This window comes from Tasmannia lanceolata, unplaced genomic scaffold (assembly GCF_043159265.1).
Source record: "Tasmannia lanceolata isolate RefF3 unplaced genomic scaffold, GAP_Taslan_0.1 ptg000015l, whole genome shotgun sequence".
Lineage (NCBI taxonomy): Eukaryota > Viridiplantae > Streptophyta > Magnoliopsida > Canellales > Winteraceae > Tasmannia > Tasmannia lanceolata.
The window spans coordinates 15,485,422-15,491,065 of NW_027518692.1; the positions used below are offsets into that span (position 1 = coordinate 15,485,422).

At 37.5% G+C, this 5,644-nt stretch overlaps 1 non-coding gene across 1 annotated transcript; it reads right to left on the reverse strand.

Annotated features, from left to right (window-relative positions):
- Positions 1–1,816: 1,816 nt before the first annotated feature.
- On the reverse strand, positions 1,817–1,923 carry LOC143847713 (small nucleolar RNA R71). The gene has a single exon (XR_013235224.1). It is a non-coding gene; the product is annotated as a small nucleolar RNA R71 (small nucleolar RNA).
- Between the last annotated feature and the right edge of the window lie 3,721 nt (positions 1,924–5,644).

The following is a 5,644-nucleotide window of genomic DNA, read 5'->3' on the forward strand; positions in this document are numbered from 1 at the left end:
AAGACTAAGTCTTCTTTATTTTGATTTATTCTTGTTTCAAGTTGATGTAATCTTGTTATAAGAGAAATTAAAGAAGAGTTTTATTTATTTTCTTTTTCTTTTCATTTAGATGGATATGTTTGTGTTCTACAGTAATTTCTGGGATTCGTTTTCTTTCTCCATGAATAACTAAAACCCTCTACTTAGGGTTTAGATGAAACCATGGCGAAAGGGAAGGAGTTTTGATTAAATATTTTGATGCATAAAATAGGTTGTATAATTGCTTTATCCCAATCAATCATGCCATCGACTTTCCCCGTTCGTATGATTGATTGTTGATAAAGTAGATTATATACCCTTATATATTATTTAAAACTTGTTAGATAATCGATAACAACTCATGAAAAATGAGATCTTTCGATCTTATCTTCCATAGACCTTGTTTATTAATTATAATGAGTAAAAGCAAAAATTTGGTTTAATTAATTATCCCAACCGGAACTATGGTGGATTACAGCCCCTAAGTAAGTTTTTAATCTATCATTTATCTCTTAAAAAATCATAGTTTTAGTTGTCTTTTAATTCTAGGTTTCAAGTTTGATTTCAAATCTGATTTTCCCGTTTTAATGCTGTTAGTTAATTTTTGAAGCTAATTTTGGACAGGTAAATGACCAAATCAGGAAAACTCATACACATAAAATTTGTAGATCTTTCAAAATCCTTCGAAATGGGTACTCAAGGGTTAAAATATGAGTTAAGATGAGTGAGTTATGATAGTTTTAGTAAACAATATTTTTAATTCCAGATTCTAAAATTCAGATTTTAGTTTTTGATTTTCTAATTAGAATAGTTTTAATTTGTTTGTTAATTAGAACTGATTTCTCTCATTAATTAGAACTGATTTTACTTATTTAGTAGGTACTAAATAGAATTATCAAATCTTTGGTTCACTTTGCTTAGATATAGGAAATAAAGTAATAATCAAATTAAAGTTAGTTTTGATCTTCGTTTTGTTTAAGAAGTAAATTTATAGTAAGTTGTTGGCTCCGAGGTAAATCCACGAAAATCCTGAGACCCATGCCAGGCATTAACTTATTATACTTTTATTTTCTAAATAATATAAAGATAGAAAGTCTACATCATCTTCCCTGAGATCAACTCGTAACTGCATATGATCCGTGCACTTGCGGTTGTTTAATATCACAATCAAGTTTTTGGCGGCGTTGTTGGGAAAGAGTGCACTATTACTTTAGTTTCTATATTATTCGAAGTGATTTTTATTTCTTTCTATTTTTAGTTTTTTTATAATTAGTAAGTTTCTTAATTTCGTTTTATTTCCTACGTCTCTTTCTAACTTGGTTCTTTGGTTTTCATGACTGCAGGTTGGGTATGTAACTCGGCCAATCGATTAGAAAGAGCTAACCAGTCAGAAATAGAGGAAGACATCAAACCAAATCAAGGAGCTATGGCGGAAGAACAAGACCCGCCCAAGAGTTTTCGCGACCGCTTTTATCCGGCCCGAACCGCGCAACCTTCTTGCGCGGTTGTGCAGGGCAATAATTTTGAGCTAAAATCACAATTTATCTCTTTGCTTCCTCATTTTCATGGCCTCCCTTCGGAGGATGCTTATTTATTTTTGCCTGAGTTTGAAAATGCATGTGCTTTGATTAAGTTGCAATAACTTACCGATGATGAGGTAAAGTTGGGGTTTATTACGTTTTCACTCAAGGATTGAGCCAAAAAGTGGCTTTATGGCTTACCAATGAACTCCATCACTACTTGGGAGGAGTTCGCCGTCGCTTTCCTAAAAATATTTTTTCCATTATATAAAACTAATAAACTTAGGAACGATATTTTACAATTCAAACAAAAGCCATTAGAGTCATTTTCTAAGTTTATGGAGAGATTCAAAGACTTACTCCAAGAGTGTCCTCACCATGGAATTGATTTGTGGCTCTTATGCCAAATTGTTTATGAGGGCATAGATTACCAAACAAAGCAACTTCTTGAGTCCATGTGTCCTAACGGTTTTACTTCTTTCACAGATGAGGCCGCGGCATGGAACTTCTTACTTGATTTGGCGGAAAAAATAAGAGAGTGGGAATCCACTCAAGAAGGTGAGAGAGCCACTTCAAGTAAGGGATTTCTAATAGAGGGTGCCGTGGCAAAAGAGTCCCATCTTGATAGCTTAATCAAAAGGCTAGAAGCAATAGTTGTTAAAGGACCTTCACAAGTCAATCAAATTTCACATAGTGTTTCCATGTGTAATTGGTGTCGAGCTACGGACCATGTCATGGAAGAGTGTCCAACTCTTGCTAAATTTAGTAATTCTAATGAGAATGTAAGTGCTTTATATTCTAATAATCCTTATTCTAGCACTTATAATCCGGGATGGAGAAATCATCCCAACTTTTCATGTAGTCAAGGTGGGCCATCTAATTTCCAAGGTCAAGGCCAATTCGGGCAACCTAGGCCCACCTTTCCTCCCACTTTTATTCGGCCACCCCCTCCCCCTCCTACTTTTCAAAACCCCATGATTAATATTGTTTCAAGTCAGCTCCCTCCGGGTTTTCAAAAACAAGGGGAGTTAGCACGAATTGCATCTTTAGAGAAGAACATAGAGCTTCTCATGAGTACGTTCATGACGGGCCAACACAACTTAGAAAAGCAAATTTCTCAACTTGCTACGGCCCTAAGTGAAAGGAAAAAAGGAAAGATGCCAAGTCAACCCATTCCTAACCGAAGGAATGTGGCCATGAATGGGAATCAACAACCACAGGTGAATCAGTTGAATGCCATTCAACCCAATTTGCCGCAGCAGGATCCTTCAAACCAATGTAATGCAGTTTATGCTTTGAGGAGTGGAATCTCACAAAGAGGAGGTCAGATCTGAACCTTTTAAAAATGCTCAAGATCCTCCAAATATGGTAAGTAAAGACCCTCCCTCCACTGGTTCAGAAGAACATCCCAAACAGGTAAGTACAGAAGAGGTAACTTCTCCCCATGAAAAGGATTACATTCCTAAGGCTCCTTTTTCAAGGAGACTTACAAATAATAAAAAGTTAGATCAAATTGATAAAGTTTTGAATATTTTTAAACAAGTGCATGTGAATATTCCTTTGCTTGATGCGATTTTCCAAGTCCCCACATATGCTAAAGTTTTAAAGATCTATGTACACAAAAGAGAACAATGAATGTGCCCAAGAAAGCTTTCTTGGCCACAAACGTTAGTTCTATTTTGTCTCATCAAATGACAGCAAAATATAAGGACCCGGGATGTCCCACTATATCATGTACTATTGGAAACACTCAAATTGATCATGCCTTGTTAGATTTGGGAGCTAGTGTAAATCTCATACCGTTTTTGGTTTTCAAGCAATTAGGACTAGGTGACCTCAAACTTACCACCGTCACACTCCAATTGGCGGATAGATCCATTAAAACACCAAAAGGTATGGTTGAGGATGTCCTAGTAAAAGTAGGCGATTTCTTATTTTCTGTGGATTTTGTTGTCTTGGACACGGAGCCGGTTGTTAATAACAAGGACCAAATCCCTATCATTCTTGGTAGGCCGTTCCTTCCTACTAGCAATGCTCTCATTAATTGTAGAAATGGGTTAATGGATCATATATCCCATCTCAGATAGCCAATGGGTGAGTCCCGTCCAAGTAGTGCCTAAGAAGTCGGGAGTCACGGTTATACAATCCGCCACCAATGAGCTTATACCTACTCGCATTCAAACAGGTTGGCGTGTTTGTATTGACTACCGAAAGCTTAATACTGCTACTTGGAAGGATCACTTTCCTTTGCCTTTTATTGATCAAATGTTAGAAAGGTTAGTGGGTCACGAGTATTACTGTTTTCTTGATGCCTATTACGGTTGTAACCAAATTCCCATAGCTCCTGAAGATCAAGAGAAAATGACATTCACATGCCCCTTTGGAACGTTTGCTTATAGATGCATGCTTTTTGGGTTATGCAATGCACCGGCAACTTTCGAAAGATTCATGATGAGTATCTTTTCTGACATGGTGGAGACCTTCTTAGAGGTTTTTATGGATGATTTTTCTATTCATGGCTCCACCTATGCCGAATGCTTACATCACTTAAAGTTGGTCTTAGAAAGGAGTAGAGAAAAGAACCTTGTCCTCAATTGGGAAAAGTGTAATATTATGGTAAAAGATGGCATCGTTCCAGGACATGTGATTTCTAAAGAGGGAATTAAGGTTGATAAAGCCAAGGTGGATCTCATTGTCCATCTTCCACCGCCCAAAAGTGTGATGGATATTCGATCATTTTTGGGCCATGCGGGCTTTTACCCTCGTTTTATAAAATTTTTTTCTAAAATTGCTAGGCCTCTAACCAACTTGTTAGCAAAAGATCAAAAATTTGAGTTTTCCAAAGAATGCTTCGATTCTTTTGAGTGTTTGGAAAAAGAGTTAACTACGGCTCCTATCATTCAAGCACCCATTGGACCGAACCTTTTGAAATTATGTGTGATGCTTCCGACTTTGCAACAGGAGCCGTGTTGGGTCAAAGATTCAATAAATTACCGCATGTAATCTATTATGCAAGTAGGACTCTCAATGATGCACAACTCAACTACACCACTACGAAGAAAGAAATCTTAGCGGTTGTGTTTGCATTAGAGAAGTTTCGATCCTACTTGATTGGATCACATGTGATAATTTATACCGACCATTCGGCAATCAAGTATCTTGTTGGAAAGAAGGATGCTAAAGCTCGCCTCATTAGGTGGGTTTTACTTCTTCAAGAGTTTGACTTAGAAATAAGAGATAAGAAAGGTACGAGGAACTTGGTTGCCGATCACCTATCCAGACTCCCTAATGCAAAGGATGATGAGCGGCCGATTAATGAAAACTTCCCTGATAAGCAATTACTTGGTTACAGGTGCTACACCGGATCATTGGTCCAACCAAGACAAATACCGGTTTCACTCACAGGTAGAGTATTTCTTTTGGGATGATCCCTATTTGTTCAAAACTTGTTCGGATCAGATTGTCCGACGATGTGTGCCCAATCATGAGCACCAATCGATTCTATCTTTTTGCCATGATCAAGCCTGTGGTGGCCACTTTAGTGCAAAGAAAACTGCACACAAAGTTTTATAATGTGGTTTCTATTGGCCTAGTCTCTTTCGGGATTCTTTTGATTTTTGTCAAGCTTGTAGGTTATGTCAATCCTTAGGAAGAGTTACAAAGCGAAATATGATGCTCCTCAACCCGATCTTAGTGGTAGAAATCTTCGATGTGTGGGGTATTGATTTTATGGGTCCGTTTTCCAACTCTTTTGGAAACTTGTATATTTTGTTAGGTGTAGATTACGTGTCAAAATGGATTGAAGCCATTGCTTGCAAATTCAATGACCACAAGGTGGTGGTCAAGTTTTTTAAAGAAAATATTTTTTCGCGTTTCGGTACACCTCGTGCCATCATTAGTGATTGGGGTAAGCACTTTTGTAATAGACTGTTTGAAGCTCTTATGAAGAAATATGGTATTACTTATAAGATGGCCACCCCTTATCACCCACAAACAAGTGGTCAAGTAGAAGTTTCAAATAGGCAAATTAAACAAATTTTGGGTGGAGCCGACTCGGGCTTGGTATGCCACTCAAGTATCCAAGTTGCCTACGTATCCCAGCCTCA